The following is a 23,176-nucleotide window of genomic DNA, read 5'->3' on the forward strand; positions in this document are numbered from 1 at the left end:
GGTTGAGAGTCCGCCTGCCGATGCAGGGGACATGGGTTCGTGCCCTGGTCCGGGAAGATCCCACATGCCGCGGAGCGGCTGGGCCCGTGAGCCATGGCCGCTAAGCCTGCACGTCCGGAGCCTGTGCTCCTCAACGGGAGAGGCTACAACAGTGAGAGGCCCGCGTACCACAAAAAAAAAAAAGAAAGAAACTATCACAGCCAAGAGGAGCCTAAGGGTACATGAGGATGAAGTGTTATGTGGCATCCTGGACAGGATCCTGGACTAGAAAGAAAACATTCGGTTAAAACTAGGGTGATGTGAATAAGCTATGGACTTTACTTAGTAAAAATGTACCAAGATAGGTTTATTAATTGTAACAAATGTACCGTACTAACATATGAATAACAGGGGAAACTGGGTAAGGTGGTATATGGGAACTGTTTGAACTATCTTTTTAATTTCCCTGTAATACTAAAACTATTTTTAAAAATAAAATTTATTTTAAAAATAATAAAAGCACGAATACAAGGGCACATACTTTACCCTTCATGGATACAAGGGCACAAACGTTACCTTTCACTTTGGGCTCCAATATGGCTCGGCTATCACTGGCTGTATCCCCACCTCATTTGAATGGAAGGTCCCAATATTTTGTACATTTATTTCAAGACCATAGATGTGTTTCCACTGAATTTCAGTCAGGATTTTTCCCCAGAAACAATCCTGAATCTGTAAAAATACTACAGTATGCTATGATATTGAGCAGTCAAACCCCTCAATAAGTGAAAACTTTGTTTAAAAAAACAAAATCAAACATCATCCACAAAGAAGAGCCAATTTTAAATTCAGTAACTATAAAATAGTACTTTGGAAAAATTGCTGGTAATTTTATTTTAAAAATTAAAAATAATACACTATTAAAAATGTCTTCAGAAAAAGTCACGCGTATCAATGTTCATCTCTGCAGTTTTTTTTAAATGCTAAGACACTAAATGCTGCCATTTTTTTCCTTCCAAATAAATATTTTATACATACACCCAACCATTCTTGTAGTTGTGCTTGTTCTCACTTCCCACTCTTGGTAATATTCTTTTAATCATTCAAAAAGTTACCTCGGACTTCCCTGGTGGCACAGTGGTTAAGAATCCACCTGCCAATGCAGGGGACACGGGTTCAAGCCCTGGTCCAGGAAGATCCCACATGACGAGGAGCAACTAAGCCCGTGCGCCACAACTACTGAGCCTGCGCTCTAGAGCCTGCGAGCCACAACTACTGAGCCCACGTGCCACAACTACTGAAGCCCGCGCGCCTAGAGCCCGTGCTCCGCAACAAGAGAAGCCACAGCAATGAGAAGACTGCGCACAGCAACGAAGACCCAACGCAGCCAAAAATAAATAAATAAATTTATAGAATAAAATAAAAAGTTACCTTTTCACCTTAGCATGATGTGGTGCTTGTTCATCTTTATAACCAGTGAAGGTTACCACCCAATAGAGCAGAACTGGCAAAACTGATTGTAGGAGGGGCCATAATTTAGAACAAACCTGTTGGAAAAACTGCTCTAACAGTAAAGGTGAGGGTAAGTGCTGGAAATCAGACACAAAAGACCACACATTGCATGCTTCTGTTTACATGAAGTGTCTATAAAGGCAAATATATAAGGAAAGATTGGTGATGCCTGGGCCAGGGGGCAGAAATGGATATTGACTGGAAATGAATACAGAGGATCTTTTTGGGATGATGGAAATGTTCTAAATCTGGATTATGGTAAAGTTCACAGAATTCTGTCAACTTACTAAAATTCATTGAGTCATACACTTAAAAGGGTAAATTTTATGGTATGTAAATTATACCTCAATAAAGCTGGTTTTGAAATGATGCTTATCCAGATGGGGGTGCACACAGATCACCTCAGCCAGTTTGGTGTCATCAAGATGAATTTCTAAACTTGAGAATTAATATGGTTACTTTGCCTCGGAATCTGCTCCGAGGCAGCACTGAATCTCACAGGAGGCAAACTGCCACCCTCCTGTGTAGAAACAAATGTGTTCAGGGCCCTTAATCCATGACAGAAACTGTGCAAAGTACTTCACAATGAATAAGCTCTATAGCGAATTTAAGAAATTAATTATTCTGGGCCTTGTAATTACTTCCTCTTTCATTCTGCGATTACTCCTTCATTTCTATCATTTCTGTTTGACAACTTAAAAAAAATAACCTATCTTCCTTCTTTTCATAGTTTAATGTCAGCTAGAATTTTAGATGTCCCTTTTCTTTTCATTAATGCAAAGTTCCTTTCCTTTTGTACCTGAGACTGCTGAGTTCAAGCAATTAGTTGTTGAAAAGCTATGAAAATTTTTCTGTTTCCAACTGAACTGAAGATCCTAACCTGTGAATAAATAAATGTCATTGATGGGTTAGAAATCAAGGAAGAAAGACTACAATGAAAACGTTGCTGCAGGAAAGGGCACTCTTTAGCAACCCTTAATGCCTGGGTATTTATGGAAAGTATTCATGAATGTAAAACAAGGGTATTGTTCACCTCTTTGTATGATTTGGGGAAAGGACCAGAAAGGAGCCAGTTAATTAACAAAAAAAGAAAGAAAATTAAAAAGTCCAGTGGTGAGAAATTGAACATATCAACCATGAAACTGTGTTAATTTGATAAGTGTCTTAGTTCAAATGTAGATCCTGGACACTTAACAAAATGGTGACAAAATAATTAGGAATGAAGGCATATTATACACACATTAGTAGCTGAAATGAATACAGTATAAAGCTCCCTTCAGGAAAATGCTTTTTGCACAGCACAGAGCAATTATGCATAGACTTGATTTTATTTCCTCATTCAAAGAGGATCTGGGAAGAATGACAAGGAGCCTTTCTAGTTCGGTTGAGTTCTGAAGCCCACAAGCCGAAGTAGAGAAGGAAGAGAAGGTTAAAGTGGGCAAGAGAGGGATGTGGAAAACTAACAAATGAAGAAGGATGTGCACAAAGCCCTGCGTTGTAGCCCCTTCCCTTCTCTTCTAATTTTCTGATTCTCTGCTTTGACTCTCTCTCCTTCTCACCTTTATCCTCTCACATTTGTGTCCCCTTTAAGATTTTTCCCTAGTCTCTTTGTATATTTCACCTTCACTCTTTTCTTTCCTTCCTTCTCAAAACAATATTCATTAAGGCAAGAAAGCTCTTGAGAAAAAAGAAGATGAATGGTTTAATTTTTGTACCAAATTCAAAAGGTGGAGACAAGGAAAGGAAACCAATGCATCATGTCTTTATAGCTCAGACAGGATGGCAACCTTAGGAGAAAATAGCAAACCAGGGGATAGAAACTGAGGCCTTTCATGGAAAAAGGTAATTCATTACAATACCTATTGTTCTGAGGCTGGGTGTGTGAAGTGATATTTGTACAGTTTCAGCCAGGTAATTGGGTTCTCTTGCTTTGTCTCTTTCCCTTGAGGAGTTTAAATTTTTCCTTTTATAACTATAATACAAAGATGAGTCAGTGGCCCATTTTGTAAAAAGTAGATTTTTTTTAACACAGTTTACAGTATAGTTAGAAATGAACAGTCTTCTCTCGTGCGTAAAGCATCCAGGGAATGCATTTAACTGCTAATTTTGAAAGAGGAAGGACAAAGGTGACTATATGCTTACACATCAAAGTCATTTCCTTCATCAAGTCATTTTATATTATCCAAACCATCATTTCACTTATTGCCCTCCAGCAATCCCTGCTGCTCATTATTATTATTCATTATTATGATGATGTGTTCATTATTATTTCTATTCTTATGACTATTATGTGCATAAAGTAATTGAAGTGAAATCACTTTTGCCAGGTCATTCATGTCATATTTTCTTAGACCTGAAAAGATCCATCCCTTCATCTTGCAAAAGAGAAATAGAGATGCAGGGAAATTAAGTGCCTTGCCATGTCACATTGCTAATTAGGAACAAATTTGAGACTAGAAGTCGGGCCTCCTAGAGTGCTCTGGCCACTAGATCACGCTGCCTCTTATTTAGCCTCACGATGATCCAACCAGCATGGAAATACAGATATTTCGTACATGTTTGCATTCTTTTTAACTAAGTCATGAAGCAGCGAACGCTTGCATACAAACTACTTTGGAGGGTGTTGACAAGTCCCAGAGACGCTGTAAGTTCTAAGGTTAAGGTAGAGGTGGTAATTCAAGGCCAGCCTTAAACCATACTAAAGCACCCCAGTACTTCAGGAATTGGGACAATTTGTCGGGATAGCGGTTAGTAACAGATACCGGGTGAGCATGCTCAAGGTTGGTCCCATCACTCCTGTCTTTCTGACAGCAATTGGCTGAATGCAACCAGCATTCTCTTCTTCATTTCATCTTCTCATTCCCTATTAGAATTCAGATTTACTTCAAAGCAGAGAGCCTCCTTAATTATCCTTTATTTTTCTGAAAGATAAGATCCTGATCTCATACACTGTCCCATTAGGACACACAAACTTTGAGGCAGGCAGTGGGCAACTGTCTGATATCTTTTCTATGGTCCAGCATGAAGGTGGATGCAAATCACAAGTATGGCCAAAAAAAAAAAGAGAAAAAAGAGCCAATCCTTATTAATATTCTTCATAATCAATCTTCATAGTCAGAGGTGTTTTATTTCCATGATGTTTCCTGGACAAAACTCATAAAAGATTGCACAAAGGCTGATTTTCTAAGAGAACAGTTTTTATTGCTTCTCTTTGGTGGCTTCAAGCACATGATCTAATCTTTCTGCGCCTCTTCTGTGAAATGAGGCCAACAACAGTACCCTCCTCAAAGGCCAGTTAAGGTTTAAGTGAGTCAAAATTCAAAACGCTTAGCGTAGTGACTAGTGCACGGTCCATCCCCCCAAAAAGAGCTGCTTAATATTTTTCCCAGGAAAAATACTAAAGCTGTAGATTAACTATCAAACAACTTTTAGAAACCATCTTGTTAGAATAATCTTTCCCGGTTAGCCATGAGCAATGCACCAACAACAGGGAACAGTCTGTATTGTTCATAAGAAACCCAACGGCCTTCCACCCCCAGGTTTTCTGTGCTGCACACTGATTTTCATTCCCACTTGCACAGGGTTCCACCCCTAGTAACAGGCATATTTGAACTCAGATTTTGCTCTTTCATCCTCAGCCCTCTGAGGCTCTGGGAGATTCATGGCTCTCACGTTTGAAACCGGGGTTCCTTGGAAATATTTAACATTTGGGTGAGTTATCTTTACTATGGAAATTAATACTCTCACAGTTTTATTCGTTAATATTTTAATATGTTTAAGATGAGACTCAACCCAAACCAATTTACTCAACCCAAACCAATTTCCAAATCAAATCTGTCCCTCTGTAATTTGATTTGTTGGAACAGAGAACAAAAGCATTACCAACAGGGCAGTTTGAATGAAATTATAATTAATTAGGCATATGAATGCACTAACTAATTTTGGATGAGTAATTAGATGACTAATTATGTCGAAAACAGAACTGTGTGCTTAATGAGATGACCATGGCCAATTCTACCCACTGAGAATTTTTTCTATTAGTTAAACTTTTGATTGTTTTTGATGATTCAGGGTCACCTGTGGCACAATTACGTCGAGGAGTGATTTGAGACTGTTTTTTTTTTTTTTTTTTTTGAGGTACGCAGGCCTCTCACTGTTGTGGCCTCTCCCGTTGCAGAGCACAGGCTCCGGACGCGCAGGCTCAGCAGCCATGGCTCACGGGCCCAGCCGCTCCGCGGCATGTGGGATCTTCCCGGACCGGGGCACGAACCCGTGTCCCCTGCATCGGCAGGCGGACTCTCAACCACTGTGCCACCAGGGAAGCCCTTGAGACTGTTTTGATTTGCAATTTCCATCATACACCCACAGTTAAGGCCTCTTTCCCAAACTTGTGTTCTATAATTGTAGTCTTCGGATTTACTGATATCCCATTTCTTTCCTTTCACACCCTCAAACGCATACACTTTCCCACCACCATCTAAATCCCAAGACAATTGCTTTAAGTTTCTAAATATAGCTCTCGTTCATTATTGCTGCTTAGGTTTGGGATCTACCCAATGATAAATTAAACAAGAAGAGAAATGACCCATTGATCAGGCTATAGATAAATCTTCATCCATCCTGGAGTCGTATTTGCACTGGAAGTTTCTCCTTTTAAAGGGCTCTGTCAGAGACCGGCTCAGATCAGAGGCAACCTTCAAGCATTTAGTAGTTCCGCTTCAGGCAGCTGGTTCTAACTAGCACCTATTTGGCAGAAACCTACACTCAGGATTTCTGGTTTTAAGTTCAGACCAATATTTCATAGCAATTGTGTTGTCAGAATTCAGGTCAGGAAGATGGCAGATGTTAATTGAAACCAAAGAAGCAAAAACAAACTCCTTTTCCTTTTCCTTTTTATCATGCAATTGGCAGCTCTATGCAAATTCTGAACACAAAGTAAACTGTCAGTGGGTTAGAGACACACGGAGTAGAGGAGACCTTCTTAAGGTATTTTGATGTCCGGTAAATACCGAATTGATTCTAAAATCAGACAAATAATTAATGGTGGGAAAAGGGATGGCCTTTGTATGTCAGAAAATACCACTGTTGATTTTCTTTATTCTAAAAAGCAAGCTGAAAATCATCATGATCTCAGGTTTTATGAAAATGCCTTACCTGGTCCATATTATTCAATGAGCCAGACTGTAAGCTCAGTCCTCAGAGAAAAACCATTCACCTGGGTCTCTGCTTTTTTCCTAGACTTCAAAAGGATTTCCCTTTGAGAAAGTGTTACATCTGCAGAAAAATTTGTATTCGTGCCTGGAATCTAAGTAGAGTCGAATCTACTCCATGGTTAAAACCCAAGACTCCCCATTCTTTTATGATAAACGCAAAATTGCAGGAAATATCCTACGAATCTACGTGAATGTATCTGTTTTGGGGTGGATTTGTGTACATGTAACTCTCTTTACATTTGCCCTGCCCTTCATCTGTTTTTATAGTTTCAAAAGGCAAAGAAAAGACCCAACCCTGAACGTCTTCCTGATAAAGGTTTCTATCTGAAAAGGGAATTATGACTCTGCCATAAAATCACTTGAATTAGCAATGTGCAATTCTTCGCATTGTTCAGGGCTCAGTATACTGAAATGATGATTTTTTTCACACCGAAGAAATTATTTAAAAATTATCTGCTGTATTCTTCAAATCAGTAACCAATTACCTGACAAGCATTTGAAGATTATTAAGTGGCACTACCTGTCTGATCAATATTTTGTTTCCATGAGACCAATAAACTACATACACCCCTGGTTGCTTTACGGCTCGCTTGTTGACCCAACATTTCTGCAGAGTCTGACCTTCACCACCAGGCAGTTCTTAGGTCTGTTGTGTGATAATCTTATCTGGTTTTTGCCCCTTTATTTTGGCTATTTTTGCTGACCTTTTCCTTGCCCAAGAAAGCTTTCAGGAATTTTGGTTCTCCACCTGAGGATACTGAAATATTATTTACCTTAGATTAAGCATTTTGGAAGGTCTTGCTCAAGGAGACGCATCACACTTCCACATCCTGCCCGGAAGAGGTCACTTCAGATGCCCCAGTTTATCCTGCCCTCGTTTCCATGTAGGAGGTGTCACACTTCAGGAAAACAGAGACCCTTTGCTTCTGCCGGTTTAACCTAAAGAGCAAAAAATAGAAGCCCTCTCTGTAGTTTGCTTGTTCCTCAATGAGAAAAAATCAAAAAGAATGCTTTGAAAGAGAAATTTAGACTCTACAAAGATCTTTACGCGGAAATGAAGGCCAAATTTGGAAATTCACAGAACAAAATCCTAAGAATTGTTTTAGCTTGTCCTCTTTTCATGTTAACTTTCCCCCAGGTTTGGCAAAATGATGCACTTTGCTTTAGTTAACAGTTTGCCCCACTTCCAGAAGGCTAGGCATTGTTTCCTTCCTGTGTTAGAGATTTATTAGAAAAACTGATACTGTGTCAGAGAAGCTGAAGATAGAACAAGACAAAGGGAATCAAAATAGTCACTTGTTTTTGTTTTTTAAAGGTGTTACTTTAGAAGCCAATGATCAACACGCTTTTACAACCTTAGGATACTCTGTCCCCTGTGCCTGCATCTACGTAAGTGTTGAACGTACCACGGAAAACGGAGAGCACTTGACACTAAAAATGTTTACTTCGTTTAGTCCACTACTACCAATGTAAATGGCTTTCCCTAAATCAGGGATTCTGTTACACAGTCCTGAACTCGTTCAATTCAGTTAAGTCAAAGTTAACAATTATCTACTGAGTGTTCCTCACGTGAGCTGAGCATATGCTTGGGCCCACAGAACAAAAATACAAGCAATTCAAGAGAAAGAAAAATTCGTTTGCATTTTATTACTGACCAAGAGTGAACTTAACAGTAATTTACGTTGGTATGTAAATGTATGCTCAGTGTATATGTGTCTTTATGTGTGTGTACGCTTGCGTGTATGTGCGCGTGTATGTGTGTGTTACGTGTTTGCTGAAAGCATATACTTTCTAAAACACAAATAATTCAGGTTGATTTCCTTTTTTCCCAAATCTAAAGCAAAAATACTTTTGAATTATTATGTTTGGTTTACCTTTTTCTACATCTGATTCATGTGTTGCTTATTATAGAATTCTACCTGATGATAGAACTTGTGTTGAGAAATCTATTTCCCTAGATTTCTGGTCTGATACAGTACACATTTTGTCAAAGCAAATGCATCAGACTCATAGAATAGACTTTACATTTTGCCCTTAAACTGACTAACTGGGATGTCTATGTTTGTTTGACTTGCTAGTACCTACTTTTCTGTCCTTTGTGGAAAGGATGTAAGTTCATATTGGCCACAGAAATTAGTGTTTCAATAGAGTTACTTCTGTACCTAGCATACCACGTAGAGAGCAAAGTATGTCTTCACTGCAGGTTACTTATATGGGCATCCACTGAAGTAAGTGTTCCAACTGCAATGGAATTCTTTAGCTACATTTCAATACACATTCATAAAACAACTAGGCTTCAAAGAAATGAACTGAAAAAAGTCAAGATAAGGGCATCACACTTTGGCTTTTACCAAAAGTTTTCAGACACAGTTGGCCAGTGAATTCTATTGTTTCTAAAATCATTTAAACTAATATTAGAATGACTCTTTATTGTGTTTTATTGCTTTATAGTTTGTGGTGATATGATAAAAGACCGTTAAAATATACATGGGTAAATTCTTCCTGATAACTTATTAACTACTCCCCAGTTAAGCTAACATAGCCCTCAGAGGCTCTTAGGTAAAAAATAGGTGTTAGGTCGCTTTTGTCCTGCACAGGATCCACGATTGTCACATGAGGCCCATGGTAGGTAGGTACTGCATGATACTCAGGGGAGGATGGTACCCAGAGCGAAGGTGCTGTGGTTTCTTAAAAAATAAAATCAGTAATTGGCTCTACAGTATTGAATCTCATGAATTGACGTGTCTAAGAGTCCACTGTCAGTTCTAAACCAAATATGGAGAAAGAGAGAAAAAACAAATGTGGGGCTGGTTTCTGCTTTCCATCCCTGGTTTCGCACAGACCTTAACAAGGCCCATCCTCGCCCATCCTGTGTAGCAGCTGAGGATTAAGCGTCATCACTGCAGTTTTGTGTTAGCATACCCCACCTCTGTCCATGCGTGAGAGTCATTAAGAAAGACTCGGTCCGAGGTCAAGTGTCAGTGCAGCTGTGGAGGTTCCTCCAACAAGGTAAAAGCATGATTCATTCAAGATGGCTTACACTTCTCCATTGGTTCAGGCTGAGAACACATGCAGCTGGGTCACAGCTGGGAAAGCACCTGGCTTCCCATTCACCCAGAGCTGAGTCCTACCCTTCCTCATGGGTGAGGTAAGGGAAGGCTGGGAACAAATTTCAGAATTTGAACTCTTCCCACCACACCAGGTGGCTACATAACAAATACCATCCCATGGAGGTCTAAGGTATCCGTTTTTCACCAGGAATTCTTCCAAGCAGTGGTATGTAATGTTACTTCCCTCACACCTCCCAGATTCTTTAAGCCCATATATTGTGAATGTATTTAAAATAGTTCAAAAATATTGACTTTAGAAAAATGAAATCTTACCGGCAATTCTTGTCAGTTGAAATAAAAAAGTTAAATCTTGTATTTTTAAATAAGCTTTAATCATGTTTTATAAAAACAGGAACAGGAAAAGTATATAATTAAAAGATTTGTTTATGACCCTGTATGAACTTAGCCAAGAAATCTGAAAGAGTCTGAAGTAACACGGCTGCAGTGGGGTCAACCTGAAAATCAAAGGAATTAAGTGAATTCTTAAAACATAAACCAAGGAAACGTTTGAGAGCAAACTATCCCAGATCTGGAAATAAATTACTTAGATGAATCTTAGAATTGAGCATCCCAGGAAGACTTGGCATCGGGAGAAATATGTAGTTCCTTCCCTCAAAGAAGCAAACGATCTAGGATGGGAAAAATTAATGTGCATAAGTAATATAATGGAAAGAGAGGAATTAGTAGTCAGAACAGGGTTGTTTGATCTGAGGATAAACTGTATCTGTGCTACTAAGACTAAATTATGTGAAATAATTCAAATTAGAATACTGACCTTACTATATTTATATCTTTTTTTTTGTTCTTACTAGATTACTGGTTTATTATAAAAGGATATAACTCAGGAACAGTCAGATGGAAGAGATGCACAGGGCGAGGCATGGGGTGAGGGTGCAGAGCTGCCATGTCCTCTGCAGATGCTCTACTCTCCCAGAACCTCTTTCTGAACCCTGAAACTCCTATTTATAAACTTTAAAATAGAGCCATAATACTACGATTTACACTGGTGTTATTTATTGAATGGTGTGAACATTCTACGGTAAATCAACTGTGAGGTAACAGAACAGCTATTACAGTACCTATTTTACAAGTAAAGATACTGAGGCTAATAGAAGCATGGCAGCTCTACTGGGTCATTCTAAAGGGCACTATTTACACTGTACCCATCAACTGACCTTCTTGAGATACCAAAGCTGGCTAATGACAGAGCTAGATTTTGTTGGCAAACTTCAGTACATGGGCATTCGAGTCACGTGGACCCTTATCAGCTGAATGGCTTTGGTCCTGATGATTGTCATTGTCATCACTTATTTTCTTTGTGCCTCCATTTCCTAATCTTCAAAACAGGATAATAGCGCTTGTTTCACACATTTATTGTAAGGATTAATGGGTGCAGAGCACTGAGTACAAAACAGACGTTCAATACATAGTGGCAGTTACATAAATGTTACTATGTAAGAACTAATGTCTATTGATTTCTAGGTGAAAAATCTTTCCAGGACATCAGGCTTTTTTTTTTTTTTAACATGGGCTGATTCCACCATATAAATATATCATTTAAACAGATATTTTATGTGTAAACACACACACACACACAATAAACTCACATACACATAACTTCAAAACAAATCTATAAGAAAGAGTTTTCCCAGTTGGAATTTTTGTTGTAATCTTTACTGAAGAACAAAAACTCTCCTGTTATGAAAGCTTAAATATTATTCCATTTTCCTGAGTAGTCCAATCATGAGTTATATAAATTGCTTTCATTAAATTACATAAAAAATAAACTGTGTAACAAACACCTGAATTAGTGTGTAAAAAAAAAAATTTCCTTTAAGAACTATGTGATAATGGTTTGGCTTTGTTTAGAAAACGTCTTCAAGTTTAATTTACTTAAACCAAAGATAATTAAAGATAATAAAATAAAAAGTAATAAATAAAAGTTAACCTCCAATAGGAAAAAAAGAATCATTATTGGGGTAGGGGGAAGAAAGAAGTTTCACCTTTAAAATGTGACTCAGCTTTGATAACACAAAGTTCTGAATAAATAATCCAAAAGAAGTTCAGTCAGATGAAAAAGCACCCAAGATGAGTATGATTAAGAAGTATGGGCAGGGCTTCCCTGGTGGCGCAGTGGTTGAGAGTCCACCTGCCGATGCAGGGGACACGGGTTCGTGCCCCGGTCCGGGAAGATACCACATGCCACGGCGCGGCTGGGCCCATGAGCCATGGCCGCTGAGCCTGCGCGTCTGGAGCCTGTGCTCCGCAACGGGAGAGGCCCGCGTACAGCAAAAAAAAAGTATGGGCAGCATAATGCATCAATATGTATTTGAGATTTTTCTAATAACTCTAAATAAATCCTTTTCAAGTTTTGTACACTCTTCCTATTTGCTAAAGAGAACAGCATTTTTCGTTCATTTCTTTCCCCTTTATTCACATCTTCGTTTAGTCATTCAACAAGCATTTCTTGAGCAAATAGTAATAACAAGATGCACCAAGGCCTGGGTAAGGTATGTCCTTTGCTTTAAAGGAATTTAACATACATGTAAGTTAAGACACATAAATACACAAGAAACAAGGCATGACACGGCACCAGTAAGTCTCTGGAAGAGGGGAAAGAATTTCAAGCAGGTGTCATCCAGCAAGTTAGATGCAGAAGGAGCAGCTAGCCCGTGGGATAGGCAAAGATGGGTGACGGGCATTCTAGGTACAGGAGGGCTTAAGTCATATAAAGGGAGCCCTACTGCAGGGAAGAGAAAATAGGATTACAGACATTTTTAAGAACAGATTTAGGAATATTTGTTATCAACTCTTCATTCTGCCAGTATTTTGGAGGGGAGGCGTGTCCATGTATGCGCCATGTACGTGTTCTCCCACTGACAGTACATCACTGGATAAAAGAGTCATACCTCTGATGTCATCGCATTCACAATCTATGGTGGTCATTGGCGGACGGGGAAACAGACGTCCAATAAATACACAATGTATCAATATATCATATGTGTACATAGCATGTCATAGGAGGGTTGAAGTTTTTTAACAAAGCAGCCAGGATATTTGAGTACCAGCCAACCAGCAAGAGGTGAAGTAGCAGCCCTAATGGTAAAGGAGGGAAGAACATTCCCAGGTGGAAAATATAGCAAGTGCCAAGGCCCTGAGTTGGGAAGATCAGCGAGGGGTCCAGGGTGGGAGAGGAGAGAGCAAAAGCTGGAGGGGAAGGGGGTGAGGTCAGAAACCTCAGGCCACCATTCGGAGGCTCTGGCTTTTGCTTGAATTTGTGTGAGAAGTCTCAGGATTGAGCAGAGGGGATCAATCGGCCCAGATAAGAAAAGGATCATCTATCAAGCGTGGATTCTAAGGGGGCAAAGGGGGAACGGAAGGAAAGAGCCTGGAGGCTACAGGACGTCCAGCCAGTGTCATGGTGGCTGGGACCAGTGTGGGATGCACAGAGGTGGTGAAAAGACTTGGGTTGTAGATAGTTTGAAGGTAAAGTCAACAGGATTTGCTGTGAGAGGAAAGACACCAAAGGTAACTCGATTTGATCCCTAAGCAACTGAAAAGAAGACATTGTCAACCATTGAATTGGAACACTGTGGGAAGAGCAAGCCTCAGGGGGTGAGTGGTCAGGAATTTGGCCATTTTAGTGTCTAGGTGGTTGAAGTCAGTAATTCCTTATTTATCCATATTTATTATACTTAACAATTATGCTTTTTATACTGGTATAAAGTCACACCAACCTACAAAATAAGACTGTTTCATGAGCTGACAGTTAAGGAGCTTTACTTCTTTAAAGAACCCAACACTGCCAGCGTTAATTATTGTATTTTATTTTGGTTGTTTTCTCTTTAGCATGACATAGAAGTGATTGAAACAGGAAGCAGAGGTGGGTGTCCATGTAAAGATAAAGTATTTCGACAAGCCAGGCTAAGGGAAAAGCAATAAAGGCAAAGCAATCAGAGGAGTTTCCAAAGGGTCTAGTCAGATGTTGAAAGAGACAAAATGTCCGGTCAAGCTCCTGTAGAGCCAAAGCTCTCCTAAACAGAAGAAGAAAGAAGGAGGCCTTTCAGTGAGAAAAAAGAAGCTATTCACTCCTCTCTGTCCCACACAAGAACATCTTAAGTACCGATTCTGATTCCAGTATTACAAACTATGGCAACATAAATTATGGTGGGTGGCCTTAAGATTTAATAACCTGTCATATTACAATAAAGAGTGTCCCATCAACATTAATAACTGAGGATAAGTGAAGTAATCGGCCAAATACGTAGGAATGTAAGGAGCAAAATGTTTTACTTCCTGGGCTAATGCACACTAAATGATTTTAAATGCCTTTTTTTCAATTTTATAAACGGACGAGCATTTAATTACTGACCTATGATTTGGCCAGCGTCAAACTTACATAAAGAAAAATGTGCATGCGTGTTTTCTAGAAAAGATCTTTACAATATTTGATGGTCAAATTTTTAAAGGATGCAATTAAAACTTTCATTTTGGAGAGCTGAACTATTAGTGCTCTAGTAACTATTACTGTCACCTATGTCTCATGTACCCTCAGGTAGGTTCTATTAAACAGCTTAAACGACACTTATTTAAAATATTATATACCCTCGTTTTTAATTTGACACACCGGATTCTTTTATCCCTTAAGCTTTCATCTTTTAATAGGAAAGAATTGTCTAATTCATGTTCAATTTTCTGCATATAGGGCTTTTTTTCTATATTAGAAATAGAAAATTACAAATTAAGTTACAGTTGGATGAAGGGCTGCTTAAAGCCCATTTGCCTTTAATGGGTTTGACCTCAGGAAAAACAAAAACAGAATAACTTTTAGTCCATTAATTGCAAACTGTTGATGCCAGTAACAGAAGGGAAGGAAGGAAGGAAGGGAGGGAGGAAGGGAGGGAGGGAGGGAGAGAGGGAGGAGAGAAGGAATAAAATTAGAAAGAAAAAAACTAGAGAGAAAAAAAAGAAATCAAAACAATAGAATTGTTTTCATATAAAAATGGAGTGATCCTGTAGGTGGACAAATAGTCCCAAGTTCAGTAGTGTTTTTTTCTTGCTTTGAACTTGCTTCTTGTTATGGTCTGATATCTGTGTCCCCCCAGATCCATATGTTGAAGCTTTACCCACCCATTGTGATGATATTTGCAGATGGGACCTTTGGGAAGTGAGGAGGTTTAGGTGAGGTCATGAGGGTGGGGCCCCTATGATGGAAGTCATGCCCTTATAAGAAGAGGACCAGAGACCAGCACTCTCTCTTTGTCCTGCAAGCCAAGGTGAGAAGCTGGCCATCTGCAAGCCTGGAAGAGGACCCTCCCCAGAACCTGATCTTGCTGACGACCTGATCTCAGACTTCCAGCTTCCAGACTGTGAGAAATAAACACCTCTGTTTAAGCCCCCCAGTCTATGGTATTTTGTTATGGCAGCCCGAGTTAAGATACTTTTCTTTGGCCCTCTGCACTCCAAATTGCTTTTATAATCTCACCTGAAGGTCCCCTCCACCGTGCTCAGTGCTTGCTGTGCTGTGTATGTGAAGGTTAAAAGGGCTGTATCCTGACCTCAGAGTATCTGGACCCAGACACCAGGAGGAGAGAGTTTTATTTACTCCTGTGGTGCATCTGCTCATATAGCACAGAGCAATATGCCCAAATAAGGCCTCAGATTCAAGGCAAGAAGGCCAAGGAGAGTTATTCCATCCAACATCCTTCCTGCAAATGTCAAACAAGAGGTTGTTAGTTTACCAATCTTTACAGTGGTGTCCTGAAACAAACCATGCAATGAACATTCTTCCTATTCTGTGTTTTGCTACTTGGAATACATATTAATTTGTTTCTATCAAACAGATCTTGACATTCAATCTTCATTTTCACCACGTGTTCTGACCTGTGAATGTGTAACTCTAAGGATTAACTTCCAAGTGCATTCTTAAAAAAAAAAAGGAGCTCATGTCTTTATCCACCAATATTTTGCTGCCAACCTGCCCAGCTTTACTTTTAGAAGTTTACATTTTAAACTAGTCACAATCCAAACATATTGCTTGTGTTAAGCTAAAGGAGAGTGGCCGAAGGAGACAGATACTTCCCTCTGTTTGTGATAAATTGAATGAATGTTATTCCCTTACATTCACAATCTTGACGCCATGAGAGTGGCAGTATAGGACAGCTGGATTTATCTGGTACTTCTTAAAATGTAAAACCGACGCTGTTTTTCCATTTGATATTTTTTAAAAGATTAGAAGACAATTCATTGGATAGAATTAAATTTACACTATATTATACATAACAAAGGTATGCTTAGCAATTTCCTTAAATATAAACAAAAATACCCATCAATCTCTTTTTTTTATTGAAGTGTGGTTAATTTACAATGCTGTGTTAGTTCCAGGTGTACAGCAAAGTGATTCAGTTATACACACATATATATCTATTTTTTTCAGATTCTTTGCCTTTATAGGTTATTACAAAATACTGAGTATAGTTCCCTGTGCTATACAGTAGGTCCTTGTTGTTTATCTATTTAGTACGTATATAGTAGTGTGTATATGTTAATCCCAAACTCCCAATTTATCCCTCCCCGCCCTCCATCAATCTCTTTTCACATAAGTAATGGTAAAGATCAGGGGCTGACCCAGGCTTTGTAGAGATTGAAGGTTAACAATCTTTTATACCCCATTTAACAAAAAGAATACAAAAAGACAAATACCACATTGCTAGGGCCCATCCAGGGCCTTGAACAGGTCCCACGTCAGAGAGAGAACCAGAAGCTTGATCTCATGAGGTATATAGTGATTAGCACACCTCTGGGACACATCTTACTTAGTCAAGGAAATGTAGCTGGCGTGGTCGGGGTCCATCTTCTTTCAGTGTCGGCATTCGGATCCCACCGTCCACTCGCACAGCTCACAGTGGCCGAGGACAGGCTGGTTGGGCCCCAGCTTCAATGCAACCCTGCACAGAAGCCCCATCTCTCTATGGGGGACTCAAGTTCAGTGTATTCTTAGCTCAGAGCCTGCTGTAACCATGATGCAGAGAGTCATGCAAGCTACTCCCATGGACACTCGCAGTTCAGTCTCGACGGCTGCTCTGTCACGTCCGACATGGTCCCTGTCCTTTTTGTCTCCATGTTCCCACCCCCTCCTGCATGGATTTCCATCTATCTGTCTGTCTCCTATGCTGGCTTCACTCCTTCAATTTGTGCATCTTAAAGGGATGTTCTGGTTTAATCCCAAGACTCCTCATACAAACTCCCTGACCTACGTTCCACTCAGACCTCTCCTCTGGGTTCTAGACCCAACCATACAATTGGAACTTTTTAAAGTCACACAGGTTTCTCGTGCTGGAAATGTCCAGATCTGAGTCCTGATTCTCTCCTCAGCACCTAGTGACTGGCTCTTCCGGCTATGCAGTCGCTCAACTCAGACCCAGAGGAATCAACTCCAACTTCCCCTATTTTCACTACACCCCTTTCTAGTCAGTTACCAAGTACGATGAATTCTACCTCCAAAATGTCTCTTGAATTCACTCACGTCTCTGCATCCTCTCATCTCAAACCAGTCTAGGTTATGATGATCAAGTTGATTGATTCTTTAAAACATAGTCTTATTTGCCTTCATCAAAAACCCATTTAGCTGTTTCCTACATTTGGGTAGAAACAGAAAGCTTTTCAAGGCCAAATGCTGTGTCTTCCATTTCCCCCCATTACTTAATCTATTTTTCACTGTAATTAGTTTGGACTCTCAGCAGACAACTTGACCGTCTCCGATAAGGAAAATGAAAAGACATTGAGGAAGAGGTGGAAAACATCTTTAACACCCAAAGACCAAGCCTAGGGACTTCCCCGGCCACCCAGTGGTTAAGGCTGCACTCCCAATGCAGGGGGCATGGGTTTGAACCCCTGGTTGGGGAACTAAGATGCCACGCATGGCGAAAAAACCAAGCCTATAAACTTACTGGCATCGGAACCCATGTTTAATCTTTCGTGCCTGTTACCATAGAAGTGAAGCCTTCCTCTGAATCAAAGCTCACCCTTTATGTGTCCACCTGTGATCCGGATGCCATCCCTTCCTTTCTTCTCTTTCATTTTATTAAATGTTCTGCATCTCCTTCACTACAGACACTTTCATGTCAATATTAGACCACGATTGTCTTTTCCACCATTGAAACCGTTCTCCCCTCACTGGTTCTCCTCACTACTTCAATTCCAAATTCCCTGAAGCAGTGCCTATGTTGACTGTCTCTTTGTTCTCTGTCACCTGACATCAGCATTTTACCGAATTCCCAATCAACGGACATCTCAGTTACTTGGGCTTTCTAAGGGACACCTTAAACCTGTTTTTCTTCCTGACTCTCTGATTCCTCTTTCTCAGTCTATTTCGTGACCTTTTTCTTTTTTACCTGTACCAGCTCCTCTGCTCTTTTAACCTTATACACCTTTCTGCTCCATCATCCCCAGCTTTAATTACCACTGATGGATTCTGATTCATAAATTCATATTCTTTGCCAAGATCTTTATCCTGAGATTTAGATGAATATATCCCTCTAACTAGTGAAGATCACCACTTGAATATCTCCCAGTAAGGTCTAAATCCAATGTCCCTAAATAAGTTCATCCTACTCCCATCAAACCTACTTTCTCTTGAGCCCAAGTTTTGGCGGCAGGCATCACCATCTACCAAGACGCTCAAGCAAGAATCCTTTTGCTTCCCTCACCGCCCTTGCTTCCCACATCAAAATTCCCGTCAGTGATACCACCTAAATATTGTTTTGAGCTTGCCTCTTCTCCTCATGCCCACTGTCACTGCCCTACTGTTCACTATTACCTCTTACCCAGTACCCTGCAGGATTCCAATTGCTCTCTCTGGTCCTAGCATTGCTTGCTTCTAATACATTCTCCATATTGCAATGTAATCCTTCTTTAATGCACTGAAGAATGATCATGTCATTCTTCTGACTACAATCTTACAATGGGAAATGACAACAACAAAACCTTACAATGGCCCTCCATTGCTCTTAGAGTCAAGTGCAAACTAAACATGTCTAATAAGGCAATAATGCACGGCTCCTGCCACCTCTCCAACCTTCCTCCCCATCACCTTCCCCGACACTGTGTAGCCGGCTGACCCCTTTATGTACCTGAGACTCTCCACGTCACTCCCTGTGCTGCATTGCCCCCTCTCAGGAGATCTCCCTTATCCTCGGGCCTCGGATTAGCAGCAAGTTGTCAATGAACTCCAAAGTCTGATTTGGTTAAGCCTCCCTATAGCGTCCTTTACAGCCTCTATTGATGTTTATTACAGCGTACTGTGTTCCCTATTTGCTTATTTGTAGACTATAAATGCCTTAAGGGCAGGACAAAGATTGTACTGTTTAATCTGTACATTCTTAGCGCTGGGTTCAGTGCCTATCACCTAGCAGATGAGCAACTTATATATTATGTGCCTGAATTCTAAAATGGGGATCATCATGATACCCACCTCCTTGGCTGTCGTGAGAATTGAGTGAACTCTCACCTGGAATGAACTTGGAATAGCACCTAGCACATAGTACATGCTTAATAAATGTTAGTGATTGTGATGTAATGAACGGGCAAGTAATTGTTCTGACTAAAGGAACTTCCTGGCCTCGGACTCAACTTGGCTCAATATTCCCCATTTGCACAAGAACCTATAAATATGGAGTGTTGGTATTTTTAACTTAACTAATATTTACTCAAGTAGACTATGAGAGGTGGAGGATGCAGGATGAACAGCACAATGTCCTAGACCCACTCACTTTAATATAATGTAGGAAATGCTAAGGATGAAAATCGTGACATGTATTGTTATGGCGGCCTGCAGGGTGGTAGGCTTTTAAAAGAGGTCAGGTCAGAGACTAATGAATGAATCTGAGCGTTTATCTCAAAATTTTAAATTTGAGGGAAGAAACATTGCAATAAAAATAGGTATCACTTGGAACAGGTACAGTACATCAAGTTATTTACTAATCGACCAGGACAATCTATTACTGCATTGAATAATTAACTAATATTTTCACAGAAAGCATACGTTTCTATAGGGGCTACCTAAGGTGGAAGTCACACAATCTAAAATGTGAGATTGCAAAGTATATATTAAGAAAGATGCAGTAGAGCCTTACACAAATCTTTACCTCCTTGGAATTGCAATTAATGTGACCTAACTAAAAGGATTACAGCTTGTATCAACTTGAATGACATAGGTCCTAATACATATAGTCCACATTATAGAAACCAGCACTCAAGGTTCACATTTGGGCTCACATTTTCTTACTTGTGTGGGTTTAACTGTGAATCTAATCTAATGAACTTCTGACATCTAATCTCCCAGAAGAAACTGTCACAGCTCTTCTTTTTAAATGTGTCTGGAAATGCAGTGATAAACATGTTTGTATTTATTATTGTGTTTTTTCTCAATACATTCTACACTCCACTGATCGGGATTGGTTTAGAGCCTAATACCTCGAGGACAAGAATTCAACCCAACTCTCACGTACAGCAACGCACACAGGAGGGCACTGAATTGATATTGTTAGTAATGATAACGGTCAGCATCAGGGGTTCTCCACTTGGCACTACTGACATTTGGGGCTGTATGGTAGCAGCATCCCTGGCCTCTGTCTTCCTGATGTCAGCTCACTCTCCTAGTTGTGGAAACTAAAAATGTCTTCAGACATTACCCAATGTGTCCTGGGGAATGGTGTGCAAAACTGCCCCCACCTGAAAACCACTGCTCTACATACATGCAGGTGCGGGAACTTTAAAGGTAGCCATAGCAGGGAAGGGATGCAGCCCACATCACGTTCCTGCCGTACGATCTTGGTGTCCCAGGGCAGTGAGGTCAGAAAGAGGCACAGACAGTCTACTTAGAATCTGATGAAGTTACCCACTGGCTTCAAAATTATTAGGCCGCTTCAATTTTCAAATCTTCTTCTGCAAGATGACAATTGAGAATTTATGCCCTGGTGGTAGTAGGCATAAAAGACCCTTGTGAGGTCCTAGGTGGACTAAGCTTTTCATAAATCAACAGTGTAGTGTGACTAACTGCCAAACCAAAGCCAATTGGGTCTTCAGCTGCATTGAGAGTTGCATATTTTATTAAATGATGAATTTAATGTTCTGTACTTTAAGATCATTTTTGGAATGTCCTGAGACTACATTGTAAGAACATCTAGGTATGTATTGGGAAATACTCAAGGAATTGTAAGCTAACAGGGCAATCACATATCTCACTACAGAATAAACCAAGGAGGTTTGAGATGCTTCAATGATGCTAAAACTCAAGCACATACCTAAAGACCATTGATAAGGATAGTATAGAAAAGCCTTAAGTTTCACATGAGCGATTAAACTTGAATATTGATGCCACTTCTAATCCTGAGAGGCTGTGATTCCTTAAAAATGATCATTTATTTTTTCTCTCTGGCCTATTTAAGACCAGGACTGGAAGGGTGGGGGGATGGGTGTTCCCAGCCTACAATGGAGGATAAACCAGACCTGTGTCTTGTATTTAGATTGTACATGTGTCTGAATAACTCAATACTCCTTTACAAACGTCTTCCCAAGATCTTAACGCCCTTAAGAACAGGATAACTACCAACCCACCCGCCCCGCCTTGGTTTACTTTACTGGGCTTCTGCAGATATGCAGAATGTGTTTTAGACCAAATAAATTATTGACTTTTCTGCCCTGATACCATGGAATTTATCTTTCCTAAATAGCTTTAATCTTTGTTACCTACTATATCATTATTTGTACAGCTTGGGTTTATCCATGAGAAGGTCACCGCTGACAGTGTGATTAGACAGGATTGAAGTTTCCCACCAATAAAGCTGTGCTGACTCAGTTGACTTGTGAAGACACCTTCAAAGACAAATTTCCAGAATCACCTCCTCGCACTTGCATTCCTTATTTCTTGAGGCAACCTATTCATAAATAGGGTCTTCTTATTCACTTATTTCTCAAATATTAGATTTGATTCACTTGTGATCCCAAAGTGACTTAATGTCATAGCATCAATGAGTCCCTATTATACGGTTTTCTTCCCCAGAATATGATGTGTCCTTACTCAAAATGTAACCTTTTACTTGCTTCAGTTTCAACCCGAAGACGGCCAACATGCACTAGTCGTAATATTTCTTACAGAAAACACAAAGCTCTTTTATTTTTACAATATAGCATTATATCTCCGATTAGACAGCTTCCCAAATCTTTGAAATCCTCTCTTTTGTAACTATCACCCATGCTCTTTTATGTCATCTCAACCTTTAAATTTAAAATCAGGTTAACTCTCTACCAAGTAAAGTATCAAGTTTCCCCTCACTCCAAAGTCAAACATAATAATGAGGGTGAAAAAATTTCTACAAATAAACTAACCTGATAAAAATCTGCTGCAAAGGGGTACCATCAGTTTTTAGATGGTTCCATTCCTGTGATACTTTTCATTGGTCCTTTTCAGCAAGTTCCCTCACTGTGTCTTATATGAAAGGATGTGTTTGCTTGACTCAATATGTTGCTGCATTGAGGAGGTGTGTCGAAGTTAAAAGTCAGGAAATTGCATTTCTCTCACCATCACTAACTGTGAATCCTTTCATTTCTGCATCCGATGTTTCCTACCTGTAAAATGAACTCTCTGGCCCAGGAGAGGACATGATGAGGATTAGTAAATAAATATCTAAGGGTTTTCAAAGATATCAGACACGGATTTTTATATAGCTTCTACAACTTAACATGATGCCCTAAAAGTGCATGGTTCTGAATGTGAGGACTAGTAAAAGCCTGTGGAGAAAAGGAGGCCCCCTGCACTGTAGGTGGGAATGTAAGTTAGCACAGCTACTGTGGAGAACAGTGTGGAGGTTCCGCAAAAAACTAAAACTAGAACTACCACATGACCAGCAATTCCACTCCTGGGCATATATCTGAAAGAAAAAAAACCCACTAATTCGGAAAGATACCTGCACCCCAATGCTCATCATAGCACTATTTACAGTTGCCAAGATATGGAAGTAACGTAAGTGTCCATCAACAGATGAATGGACAAAGAAGATGTGGTACATATATACAATGGAATATTACTGAGCCATAAAAAAGAACAAAATCGTGCCATTAGTAGCAACATGGATGGACTTGGAGGGTATTACAACTAAGTGAAATAGACAGAGAAAGATAAATACTGTATGATATCACTTACATGTGGAATCTAAAAACACAACATACTAGTGAATATAACAAGAAAAGAAGCAGACACACAGATATAGAAAACAAACTAATGGTTGTCAGAGAGGAGAGGGAAGAGGGGGACAATATTGGGGTGGGGATTAAGAGGCACAAACTATTAGGTATAAAACAAGC

The 23,176-nt window shown here is 39.8% G+C and overlaps 1 long non-coding RNA gene across 1 annotated transcript in view; it reads right to left on the reverse strand.

Annotated features, from left to right (window-relative positions):
* Window positions 1–23,176, reverse strand: part of LOC113625367 (uncharacterized) — a 362,063-nt gene that overhangs the window by 8,942 nt on the left and 329,945 nt on the right. Inside the window, exon 6 of the long non-coding RNA XR_003434638.1 lies at window positions 7,478–7,643. This is a non-coding gene — a long non-coding RNA (uncharacterized LOC113625367). The remainder of the gene's footprint in view (window positions 1–7,477; window positions 7,644–23,176) is intronic.

The sequence above is a fragment of the Aethalodelphis obliquidens genome, unplaced genomic scaffold (assembly GCF_003676395.1).
Source record: "Aethalodelphis obliquidens isolate GAN/ISIS:26980383/991018 unplaced genomic scaffold, ASM367639v1 scaffold15, whole genome shotgun sequence".
NCBI lineage: Eukaryota > Metazoa > Chordata > Mammalia > Artiodactyla > Delphinidae > Aethalodelphis > Aethalodelphis obliquidens.